General features: G+C 35.7%; 2 long non-coding RNA genes across 2 annotated transcripts in view; both read right to left on the bottom strand.

Annotated features, from left to right (window-relative positions):
• Positions 1-13,559, bottom strand: part of LOC122224304 — a 211,763-nt gene that overhangs the window by 86,088 nt on the left and 112,116 nt on the right. The gene's annotated exons all lie outside the window — the stretch shown is intronic.
• LOC122224303 overlaps positions 8,299-13,559 on the bottom strand; it is a 52,904-nt gene continuing 47,643 nt past the window's right edge. The window contains exon 3 of the long non-coding RNA XR_006204716.1: positions 8,299-11,087. This is a non-coding gene — a long non-coding RNA (uncharacterized LOC122224303). The remainder of the gene's footprint in view (positions 11,088-13,559) is intronic.

The raw sequence follows: 13,559 nt of genomic DNA, 5'->3' as shown, positions 1-13,559 counted from the left end.
CTCATGAAATAAATAAAAGATGACACACTAAAAATGTAAAGATATTCCATGTTCATGGATTGAAAAGAACAAATATTGTTAAGGTGCCCGTACTACCCAAAGCAATCTACAGATTTAATGCAATCCCTATCAAAATACCAACAGTATTTTTCACAGAACTAGAATAATCTTAAAATTTGTATGGAACCACAAAAGATTCTGAATACCCAAAGCAATCCTGAAAAAGAAGAACAAAACTGGAGGTATCATAATTACAGATTTCAAAATATACTACAAAGCAGCAGTAATCAAACCAGTATGGTACTGGGACAAAAACAGACGCATAGGTCAATAGAACAATAAACCCACATTTATATGATAGATTAATCTATGACAAAGGAGGCAAGAATACAAAATGGAAAAGACAGCCTCTTCAACGAATGGTTATGGGAAAACTGGACAGCTACTGCAAAGGAATAAAAACTAGACAATTTACTACACCATACACAAAAATAAACTGAAAGTGGATTGAAGATCTCAATGTGATACATGAGACCATAAAATTCCTATAAGAATACATTAGGTAGCAATTTCTAAATATATTTTCTAAGGTAAGGGGAACCAAAGCAAATTTAAACTATTGGGACTACACCCAAATAAAAAGCTTTGTCACAGTGAAGGATATCATCAACAATATGAGCAATCTACTTTTTGCCTTGAATGAGACAAGAGATTTGCAACGATATATCCAATAAGGAGTAAGAACCAAAATATCTAAAGAACTTACACAACTCAAAAAATAATAATAATAACCCAATTAAAATTTGGGCAGAAGCCCTGAATACACATTTTTTCAAAGAACACATACAGGTGGCCAACAGACACATGAAAAGATTCTCAACATCCATAATCACCAGGAAAATTCAAATTAAAGCCACAAAAAGATATCACTTTACACCTGTCAGAATGGCTAGTATCAAAAACATGAGAAATAACAAGTGTTGGAAAGGATGTAGAGAAGAAGGAACCTTCATGCATTGTTGGTAGGAATGCAAATTGGTACAGCCACTATGGAAAACAGTATGGAGGTTTCTCTAAAAATTAAAAATAAAATTACCATATGAACCAGTAATTCCACTACTGGGTATGTACCTAAAGAAAACCTCTGTGTTTACTGTAGCATTATTTACAATAGTCAAGACATGAAAGCAACCCAAATGTCCACAGATGGATAAAAAAGGTGGCATATACATACAATGGAATATTACTCAACCATAAAAAAAGAACGAAATCTTGCCATTTGCAGCAACATGGATGAAACTAGAGGGTATAATGTTAAGTGAAATAAGTCAGTCAAGGGGTGCCTGGGTGGCTCAGTTGGTTGAGCGGCCGACTTCAGCTCAGGTCACGATCTCGCGGTCCGTGAGTTCGAGCCCCGCATCGGGCTCTGGGCTGATGGCTCGGAGCCTGGAGTGTGCTTCCGATTCTGTGTCTCCCTCTCTCTCTGCCCCTCCCCCGTTCATGCTCTGCCTCTCTCTGTCTCAAAAATAAATAAAACGTTAAAAAAAAAAAAAAAAAAGAAGTCAGTCAAAGAAAGACAAATGCCGGGTGCCTGGGTGGCTCAGTCAGTTAAGCGTCCGACTTCGGCTGAGGTCATGATCTCACGGTCCGTGAGTTCGAGCCCTGCGTTGGGCTCTGTGCTGACCGCTCAGAGCCTGGAGCCTGTTTCAGATTCTGTGTCTCCCTCTCTCTCTGCCCCTCCCCCGTTCATGCTCTGTCTCTCTCTGTCTCAAAAATAAATAAAACGTTAAAAAAAAAAAAAAAAAAAAGAAGTCAGTCAAAGAAAGACAAATGCCGGGTGCCTGGGTGGCTCAGTCAGTTAAGCATCCGACTTCGGCTGAGGTCATGATCTCACGGTCCGTGAGTTCGAGCCCTGCGTTGGGCTCTGTGCTGACCGCTCAGAGCCTGGAGCCTGTTTCAGATTCTGTGTCTCCCTCTCTCTCTGACCCTCCCCTGTTCATGCTCTGTCTCTCTCTGTCTCAAAAATAAATAAACGTTAAAAAAAATTTTTTTTAATTAAAAAAAAAAAGACAAATGCCATATTACATCACTCATGTAAAATTTAAGAAACAAATGAACAAACAAAGATACAAACAAAAAACAGACTCTTAAATACAAACAACCGGTGGTTGCCAGAGGGGAGGTAGGTGAGGGTAATGGGTGAAACAGATCAAGGGGATTAATAATACACTTATCTTGACGAACACTGAGAAATGTATATGATTGTTGAATCATTATACTGTACCCCTGAAACTAGTATCACACTGTTAATTATACTTGAATTTTTAAAAAATCATCAATTTGACACTTTCTTTTTGGCTCTAAACCCAAGTTTTTACAATAAAACAATGTTAATTATTGGTTTCATAGTAACTATAATTTATTATGTTATGAATGTTTCTATTCCCAGTACTAAGCATTTATGCTAAATGTATGAATATAATCTACACTTTTTCAGGATCTATTGATAGATGATCGTATAGATTTTATCCTTTGATTTACTATACTATAATATTAGATTCCTTAAAATCAACTATCTTTATGTTCCTGAAATAAACCCTACTTTAAAATATTATTTTTTTTTAAACGTTTATTTATTTTTGAGACAGAGAGAGGCAGAGCATGAATGGGGGAGGGGCAGAGAGAGAGGGAGACACAGAATCGGAAGCAGGCTCCAGGCTCTGAGCCATCAGCCCAGAGCCCCACGCAGGGCTCGAACTCACGGACCGCGAGATCGTGACCTGAGCTGAAGTTGGACGCTTAACCGACTGAGCCACCCAGGCGCCCCTAAAATATTATTTTTTAGTATGCTGCTTGATAGTATTTGGTTCAAGATTCATAAATTAGTATGTGCAAATGAGACTGAGCCACAAATTTCAACAAAACTATCTTCATTGGGTTTTATATAACAGTTATTATTTTTCCTATGCTTTGGAAATTTTTATAAAACTTGAGAAGTTATCAATTTCATAACAGTTCCAAGTACTCACCCATAAAATCTTCTGAGTCTAGAATGCATTTTTGAAGGTAGTTCTTTAAAATATTACATTTCTTGCATGGTTTCTCATCTATTCAGATTTGTTACTTCTTCCATGTCAACTTTAGTTAGATAAAATACAAATAATATTTTAAAATACACAACTAATGGGGTTCCTTGGTGGCTTGGTCAGTTAAGCATCAGACTCTTGATCTCAGCTCAGGTCTTGACCTCAGGGTTGTGAGTTCAAGCTCACACCGGACTCTGCACTAGGCATGAAGCCTACTTGAAAAAAATTAAAATAAAAAAATAAAATACATGACTGAGCTAAACCAAAAAAAAAAAAAAAAGAAAAAGAAACAAATTCTAAGAAGCCAAAATTCACATGAAAGTTGGAATCCAGCTATATTACTCCCTGGTAGCCTAGAGCTTAGATTTTAATGGGACTCACACACAAGTAAAAGGACACAAAGCCTGGATTCTTTACAGAGTAGAGAATCAGATCAAAGAATACTGCATAAAGGGATAAGTGAGTGAAGTAGGGGAAGAGCATCACAGGGAGATGTAATACATATATTCTTATAGCCTTGGTTCTGAGAGAAGGGGGACAGAAATTCTCCCCAGAGAACCCATAGTTTTAGGCCTTCCCTTGGGTTGGATCACTAAGGAAATTCATATTGTCTGTCATTGGAAAACCTCCAAATTAAAATTAGTCCTAGGTATAACCTTAAAGTAGTCCTAGGTCAGTAGTGCCCCCAGGCACTGGCAAAAGTAAACACATATTATCTCTGGAGAAACACATTTAAACCCACTTCTCAAGTAATTTCCAAAACTAAAACTCCAGGTTTAGGAGCTCAACAATGAAAACAATCAAAAAAACAAACAAAAAAAAAAAAAAAAAAAAGGAGAAACATGTGACTAGGGGCAAAAATCAGCAAAATCAAGAAGATAAAGAATCATCATGAAACAATTAGGTATATTAAAATAATCAGAATGTGAATAAGTAATTATATAATAAGAATGTAAGGGACACCTAGGTGGCTCAGTCCATTAGGCATCCGACTCTTAATTTCGGCTCAGGTTATGATCTCATGGCTCATGAGTTGGAGCCCTGAGTTGGGCTCTGCACTGACAGTACAGAGCCTACTTGGGATTCTCTCCCTCTATCTCTGCCCCTCCCCAGCTTGTGCTCGTGCTCTGTCTCTGTCTCTTTCTCTCCCAAAATAAAAATTTTTTAAAAAGAATACAAATGATAAGTATAAATAACACATTGATATACTATAATAATATAAATAATAAAATAGTGTACTGAAAGTATAAATGAAGAAATAAGAGACTATCAAAATTAACCATGCATATTTGAAAATAGAATCAGATAAACTTCTAAATATAAAAATATAATTGAAATTAGAAACTTTATGTTGGTTTAAAGATACAGAAGTTGAAGAGAGAACTAGAGAGCAGGAAAATATTTTTGTAAAAGTTATTCTCAGTAGAATACTTCTAGAAACTTCTCAATAAAATACGAAAAAATGATTAAGAAACTAAGAAAACAGAATGAAAGAATAAATATAATGCATCACAGAGAGACCATGAGATGGAAAATAAAAGAGTTGAAGAAGTAGAGTGTATAAGATGATATAATTAGAGTTTCAAGAGAAACTAGAGAGAAGAGGAAAAGCAATATTTAAAGAGGTAAGAGGGGCACCTGGGTGGCTCAGTCGGTTAAGCGTCCAACTTCAGCTCAGGTCACAATCTCGCCGTCCGTGAGTTCGAGCCCCGCGTGGGGCTCTGGGCTGATGGCTCAGAGCCTGGAGCCTGCTTCCAATTCTGTGTCTCCCTCTCTCTCTGCCCCTCCCCCGTTCATGCTCTGTCTCTCTCTGTCTCAAAAATAAATAAACGTTAAAAAATAAAAATAAAAAAAAAAAGAGGTAAGAGCTGATAATTTTCCAGAATTTATTTTTTAAGTAAAGAAAAATTATATAAATCCTCACAATTAAGAGGCAACAAACCCAACAGAAGAATAAACCAACGGAAATCCACGAACACACTGTTGTGAAATTACAGAAAACCAAAGACAGAAAGATCTTACAAGCCACCAGGGAGAAAAAACAGATTCTCTACAACAGAATAGCAGACTGATGACTCACCTCTTAGAAGCAACAATGGAAGCTAGAAAAATTGTGGAGTATCTTCAAAATGGTTAAGAGAGTGATTTCAGACAGAAAGTTGAAATAAAGACATTTACAAAATAATATAAATTCAAAAAGTTTGTTACCAACAGCCATCAGTAAAGAAATGTATAAACTATTTCATAAAAAATAAATAAACAAATTCTTAAGGAAGTGCTAAGATGTAAGAAATGCCAGTAACCAAAGAAAATGGTAAACATGAAATGAATCTGGAAAAGTGTTGCATAAATCAATAATAACATCAAATGTGGCAGTTAAAATATAAAAATAGAAAACACTGATCAAAATCTGAACATTCTAAGTCTTTATGTTGTCCAACAAGAGGGTAACTGTGAAAAGACTTAAGTGTATGTATCCTTTTTAGAAGGGGAGAAATAAGAATAAAGAAAAGCAACTTAAAGTAGACAAGGACAGAGAAGAAAAAAAGTAAAGAAAGCAAGGCTAAATAAAAAGTCCAAATTAAGATAACGAAAATTAATTCAAATACAGTAGTAATTATAGTAAGTGAAAATAGAATTACCTATTCTATTAAAAGACAAAATCAGCCATTTACTGTGCACATTAAAAATGTTTTAGGGGTTGTGGGAGGGGAAATGGGCTAAAGGGGTAAGGGGCACTAAGGAATCTACTGCTGAAATCATTGGTTGCGCTACATGCTAACTAACTTGGATGTGAATAAAAAAATAAATTTAAAAATATTTTAATATAAAATACAAATAATATTTATGGTAATTAGCTTATGCGATTAACACTTAATAGAGAAATAAAATCCAACACAAACTAGAATATAACTTGAAAGAACATTGATTAAAACATGAATGATCCTTCAATCAATTAAAGGCATTCAATCAGGGGCACCCAGGTGACTCAGTCGGTTAAGCAGCCGACTTCGGCTCAGGTCGTGATCTCACAGCGTCAGTTCGAGCCCTGCATTGGGCTGTGTGCTGACAGCTCAGAGCCTGGAGCCTGCTTTGTATTCTGTGTTTCCCTCTCTCTCTGCCCCTCCTCCACTCATGCTCTATCTCTCTCTCCTTCAAAAATAAATAAACTTTTTTTTTTATATAAAAAGGCATTCAACCAATAAAAAGAAGCAAGCATGTATCCCACAGGTGTTGTAAAATTATACCTCAGGATAACCAAATAATTGCCAAAGAAGCATTCCTTTTTATTAAAGTGTTCTAGCCTGTGAGCAGGAAATAATTTTGAAATAAAAACTTACCAAAAAAATTTTTCCAGCCAATAAACAAAGAAGTATTTATAGAATTAAAATATCACCATTTAAAACCATTCATGAAACAATGAGTCTATCTGATCAATGGTTATAAAGTTGCATAATGTAGTCCACATGGGCTGCACTGAGAAAAATAGCATTTGTATAAAGACCCAGAAAAGGGGAGGGAGTTGACCATGTAGATAGCTGGGGGAAGTTGACCATGTAGATAGCTGGGGGGAGGGAGTTGACCATGTAGATAGCTGCCCTCCAGGCAGAAGGAACAACCATGTCAAGCCCTTCAGTGGGAGTCTGCCCAACAAAAGAGAGCCCAATGACTTCAATAATAAAAAATAAAAATATGGGGCACTTAGGTGGCACAGTCTGTTGAGCATCCAACTTTTTGGCTCAGGTCATGATCTCCCCGGTTTGTGAGTTTGAGCCCCGCATAGGGCTCAGCTCGGAGCCTGAGGCCTGCTTCAGATTCTGTGTCTCCCGCTCTCTCTCGCTCTCTGCCCCTCCCCCACTCACGCTCTGTCTCTCAAAAATAAATATTTAAAAACATTAAAAATAAATAAATAATACTAAAATAAAATAAATAGGAAAAAAAATGAGGCTGTGGAAAACAATATACATATAGGAAACAGAACAGGAAATGGAAGCCCGAATGTAACAGGAAGCCAAATTACAAGCAGCTGGTAGGATGGAATTGGTATCAGTTGAATGAAGAAGACTTGGTGGAATAGATTTGTTGGATGAAATAAGGAGTTTAGTTTTATATATGTGAAGTTTAAGATGTTTATAGGACATCCAAGTGAAGGTGTCATGTAGGCAAATGGTTATATAAACTTGGAATTCTGGGCCAGAGACAAAAACGTGGGAACCATCAGCCTGTAGGTGGTATTTACAGCCAGGTAACTACAAGGAGATCACTAAGGAAAGGAGTGTGACAGAAAAATGAAGACCAACTAGGATTGAGTTTTGGAGAATGATCCAGGAGAAGACACCACTTCCCACTTTCTTATATACTATATAAATTATAATACATTGTGTTTATTTTTATAAACTTGAAGAATAAAATCCCATAAGAGGAGGAATTATCTTTTCTGTTCTGTCCACCAATATACCACAAATAGAGTACTGCCTGCCTTCATAGCATTCAATAAACATTTGTGGATGAGAATGTATGGATTATACTTTTTATGTCTGTTTTAGAAATTGTTTCATATGTTGCAGTCATAAAGATAGTCTTTCTGTTCCTCAAGTATATTACATATTTGCCTTTTATGTTGACTCCATAATCCACATAGAACTTAACAGTGTAAAGTAAGGATCTAATTTCATTTTTCACACATCTTCATTTCTACAGAATGAAGTCCAAAATTGTTAGCATAATATTCAAGACACTTCATGACATAAATCCAAGTTATCTTTCCTGTGTTATCTCTTACTGCCACCCTACACTGTCTCAGTTCAACTATATTAAATCTCTTTTAATTCTTGAGCACTGCACAATGCAATGTAATATACTACAGAAATAAGAGGAGAATGTGAAATTATGAAAAGGTAATATTGACATTTTTGGGTCATATAACTGTATACCTATAAAAATATAAAAAATCATTTGAAAATACAAAATTAATAAAAATTTAGAACAGTTAAAACATTTGTTACCCATCAAAATGATGTTTGTAAAAATACCAAATTACATGAGACATGCTCATAATATAACAATAAGTGATAAAAACAGAATTTCACATTATTCCTATAACATTGTTTATTCTAGGTTTAGAAAAATTAAATATGGAATAAATAATTTAAGAACCATAATAAAATGTTAATAGTAATTATGTTTTTAGCATTGAATTTTTCCCTATAGCTTAAGTTTTATTTTATGTTAGCTTTATAATGAAAAAATTTTGAATAAAAACATTTTATGTGTATACATAAGTGCTAATATATTTTATCCCTGATCAGAGAAGTTCCACCAAATTTCAGATATGGCCTTGAAAAATGGGAGACCTTAGCCGTAATTTTATATCAGTCATAACTACCAAAAAAATTGAAACGTCCACTTAGGAATCTTAATTTAAGCCTAGAAAACACATAGGTTCATTGTCACTATGGTTAATAAGCCTAAATAATATACAGATTTGGAGGTGAGGGGAATATCTTGTTGAAGTAGTATAATTTATAAGACAATAAAAAATATTATTTATTGTACATTTTCTATGCTATAGGTAGACACTATGCTCATTACTTTAAATATATTATCTCATTTTAATTTTCAGAGTAACTCCATGGATATTATTACCTGTAGTAGTGGTTAAGAACATGGATCCATGGTTTTTCATCTACATGTAGCAAAACCAACAAAATAGCTTTGCTAGTAGTAACTCCTAAAACTCACATACTATGAGCTGCTATTTTACAACTGAAGGTGTCCCTGAAGGTCACCTATCCCAACATTTTAGAGATGAAATTCCAGTACTCAATGAGAAGAGATTTGTTGATGATCACACATCTAGATGATAGAAATGACATCAATATCAGAATTATTGCCTTATCACTCTTCCTACTACTTTAGGAATTAACTCCTGATCACTGAGCTTAAATCAAAATGAATGAGTATTTGCCTTCAAAAATTTCCCTAATACATTCCTCCCCAAACGATTTTCCTTCCTTAGAAGATAAATAAGTAGTATATATAATGTATATTTGTTATATATTATATTATGCATGTATATATGTGTGCATGTGTTTTTCATATACATATACATATACGTATACATATACATATATGTATACATCAGCACACATGCCCGTTCACATAATTCTTAACATCGGAGCCCTTTAAGGATAATGTCTTGAGGCCACATACTGATAGACCATCTGCTTTTTGAGAACATCCACAGAACAGTCACTTGAATAGGCAGCACTACTTTCAATATATAAATTCTCTATTAAAATGTTTATAAAGCAATTCTCCCTTTTGTTGCTAGTAAATGAAAACACTGTATCTTCTATAAAAAATTCATTAAGAAATGCCATTCGTAAAAAGATTCAATTAAGTATATGAAACTTATCCCACTGTGACCTATATTGAGTTGTTCTATAAGACAATATAATCTTATTTTTGTTCTGAGCTCATCTCTGGAGCAAAAAGATTGAATTTCATTAAGAAAAACATCTCTGCCCTTCCAATTAGAGTCCCAGAGGAATCTGACTGTGAACTTTCCAAGGCATAGGGTGGGAGAAAGACCATTCATGCTGTGTCTCTCTCACACACACACATCATTCCTGTAATATCCTTCCATTTAAGACTGTCCAGACTTAATTTTTTTTTTTTTTTTACAGATAGGAAAAATACCACAACATTTATTCATCTTTGACTATAGCCCCAGTAAAAGTCATGCCTCTAATCCAGGCTAACCATTCTCAGGCTTTATTTAAACGATCCCTCTGAAATCGTCCTTTCTTTTCTCTGAAGATTATAAATTATAAAGATTATAAAGAATATAAAGCAGAGGAAGCTCTGCTTCTTGCAGAACATACTCGTCCAGACCATTTAACTAAACTTACCACTCTGTGCAGAAATCTCCACTACAGACACAATAGGCCATACTTTGCTTCAACGGCCTCAAATGATGGAAAACTATTCTTGTGGCAAACTGAGGTGGGGGACAGGGCAGCTCTAGCAGGGGTTTTTCCCTATTGTGGTCACAGAGAGTCTGGTAATATTCACTGAAATGTCCCATGGGTTATCAGACATGTCTACCTCTACAGAGTGGTAATCACTAACCCCTGGGTAAAGGACAGGCTTGCTCTTTCATTTATCTCATTTACCCAAACTTTCTACATGTTCTCACATTCTGTAAAACCTTGATCTTCAGTCATTAAAAATAAAAACAGCAAAAATTAGGGCATTGGCATTTGAGAATTTTTTTATCATGTATAAATAATTTTTTCTTGGTCAGTCATTTTTAAGTGCTGATCTATAGACTGGTTTCATCAAAATTACTATGGAACAAATTTTTTAATGCTAAAGATTATGACTCAGAAAATCTGGAAAGTCAAATTAAAAAAAAAAAAATTCCCACAGATTCTGATACACATCTCCTTCAAGTGCAGGAACCACTGGTCTAAATAACTTCTGAAGTCTCTAGAGTCTCTCTGCTATCCTACAACTCAGAATTACTACTGTGTATAGTATTAACACCCACCCCACTATGTACACTACGTGTGATTACCACCCTACAACTATGAGAATAAGCCTTCTCAAGTCCCCACTGTTGCAGGTTGGATTCCATGGGAAACAGGGTCTAAGTCAGAGATTAGCATTCAGGGAGTTGATTGGGGCATGGTACCTGTGGGTAAGGAAATGAAGCAGGATTAGCAGTGAGAAACTGGGACTAAGATACCATCTCAGGAAAGACTTCAGCTGATGCACAGGGACCTCTGAGGCTGGAATAGTTCTTCAGAGTTGTTTTGAGTTGGGATTAGGTACTTGGATCTTTATACCTTGTACCAACTTGTCATTGGATACTCCACCCATTAGGGGTCGAGAACTCAGTAAGGTGGCTCTCTTCACCAGAGGGCAGCTGATAGCTGAATAGTTTCTCGGTTGTGAAGGAGGATCTGGCACATATCACCCATCCAATTCACCTAGCTTCACCAAAAAAAAAAAAAAAAAAAAAAAAAAAAAAAAGAAGGGAAGAGTGAAGCCAAAGCATTTCTCAGTAGACAACCAGCAGTTTTTAAGTTGCCAAAAAAAAAAAAAAAAATTATTATCTCTCACTTCCTCCATTTCAAGCACTGGATATTTATGGAGTGATTCACCACTAAAATGAAGCATGAATTTTAATTCGGAATTATTTCCAGTCCTTTAAATGGCACTTCTTACGGCTTCTTCATGTTTCTAGTTTTGACCAATCAGTATAAACTGCTTCCCAACAACTGGTCATTTTTGTCTGTTTAAAAGGTATGTAATTAATACATGTACTTCTCCCTTAAGAATGTTTCATCAGAAAGACAAAGGAGAATTCTTGATTCTTGTGACAATCTCACACGATAGCCCTTTCACAGAGGGTTGTAATGAATAATCATTATAATGCGATTTCTCAGGAGCCCAGGATATGTGAGCCCTTTTCCCTAAGTTGCCTGAATTAATTGGAATTTCAGACAGAGTAAGTGAGACCGTATCCTGGCACCTCCATATCAGACGGGATCCTTAGAATGTATAAGGACCTCAATCTAGCTATGAGGAGTGGATGAGGCCGTAGATAGGATGCTAATACTACACTTAAAGTCAACTAACCTCGGCCTGAGTGCTGCCCCTGCTGCTTTTAGCTTCTGATAATAAACATGTCACTAAATCTCTGAGTCCCAGTTTCCTTGACTAGTAAAATGGGGGCAATGTCACTAGCATCAAAGCCGCCATAATAATAACACAGAAAGATATAACTGAAAGCCTTTGTACACACAGGCAAAGTCATCACCCCCATCCTGGAGTCCTCCATCATTTCCTTGCACTGCACTATCTTCATAACTAGCACATAAGCTACTTGAGGCAGGTATTTTCTTAAATCTGATTCAGATACATGACAAATCTTACATACAATAATAAAAACTACTACTTACTATCTGCCACGTACTATGGCAAGCACTTTACATGCATTACTTAATTCTTCCAACAACTCTATACATGGATTCTTTTATTATTCCCATTTTGCAGATGAAGAAATTGGACTTAGTGGGCTGTGAGACATTCCTACCATCATATAGTGAGCAAAAGCAAAGCCTTTACGGCCCCTCACTCTGCTTCCCTTCCTCTTCTTGAAGCAGTCCAAGGAGAAGAGAAAGCATTTCCAAAATTCTCTGGATCTTGAAAGCCATTCACAAGAATGTAATTTTTAATTACTTGCCAATTTTTATTTTTAATACTTTTCAGTTTAGTCTGTAGACATACTTTGTATTAAGTCTTTGGTACAAACAACAAGGGTTTTCTTCACAGAGAGTAGGGAAAGAAATACATCACTGCTCCACTGTCATTGACTGAGCAAGCAAAGTTAGGCTGAAAGTCACACAGGGACCAAAACTAACACCACCTATTACCCCACCCTTAGCCAAACAGATGAGACACATCCCATGGATAGGAGATTAATAAAATAACATTCACAGAATAAAGATAAACCATTATCAACCCCACAGGGCTGGACTCTCAGCTAAACTACATTTTCTGTAACGCTTTTCATGAACTTCTTCCAAAAAATTATATTTTGAAGTGTAATTTTTAAAAAAAGAATTTTAAGTTAGAAAAATATATAATACATTTGGAATATACTAGAAGCATGCACAAATGCTTAATAAAAATGTTTACATTTACTGTGCACAAGAATTAACAGGCATGATGGTTTTAAAATACAAAGTCCCTGAACCCCATCTCCAGAACTGCTAATTCATAGCCCTGAAACAGAACTATGAAATTTGCATTTTTAACAAGCACCTGGTTTTCATGCAGGTAGATCCCAATCACAGTTTGAGAAAAGTGGTTAAAAGGTAATCTTAGGTCACTCAGTCAGTGGACATATATATACTAAAATAAAATAAATATTGTATATACAAATTGTACTTTTTCAAGACCAGAGTGAGGGAGACAGAGGAGGTGAGTGGAAAAGAAATTCTAATTACAAAAAGAGGGGCAGACATATGGGAATGAAGCTCCTAATCTCTTCCTGCTAAGAGAAGAAAATTATAGACTTTACTGCACAAAAAAATAATTTCTGCCTCAGGCTAAAAGGAAGAGAAGATACAAATGTTAGTCATAGTTATAAAGAGCTGGCCACCGGTCATCAGTATGTCACCAAGAGTCTGTCAATATATAACAGGAAACAGCTGCAAATTGTAGCAACTTTTTTTTAATATTTTATTTTTACATCATCTCTACACCCAACGTGGGACTTGAACTCACAACCCTGAAATCAAGAGATGCACACTCTTTTGACTGAACCAGCAGGCACACTTTGAAAAGATCTGCACAGGCCTAGGGATCTTCCACCACTAAAAACCTTTCAAAAGAGCAACTGTTATATGATTTTGCTCAAAGCAAAATAAGAACCATAATTAGACTAGGCAAACACTG

Source organism: Panthera leo, chromosome B4, assembly GCF_018350215.1.
Source record: "Panthera leo isolate Ple1 chromosome B4, P.leo_Ple1_pat1.1, whole genome shotgun sequence".
Lineage (NCBI taxonomy): Eukaryota > Metazoa > Chordata > Mammalia > Carnivora > Felidae > Panthera > Panthera leo.
This window is presented reverse-complemented; position numbering and strand designations above follow the sequence as displayed.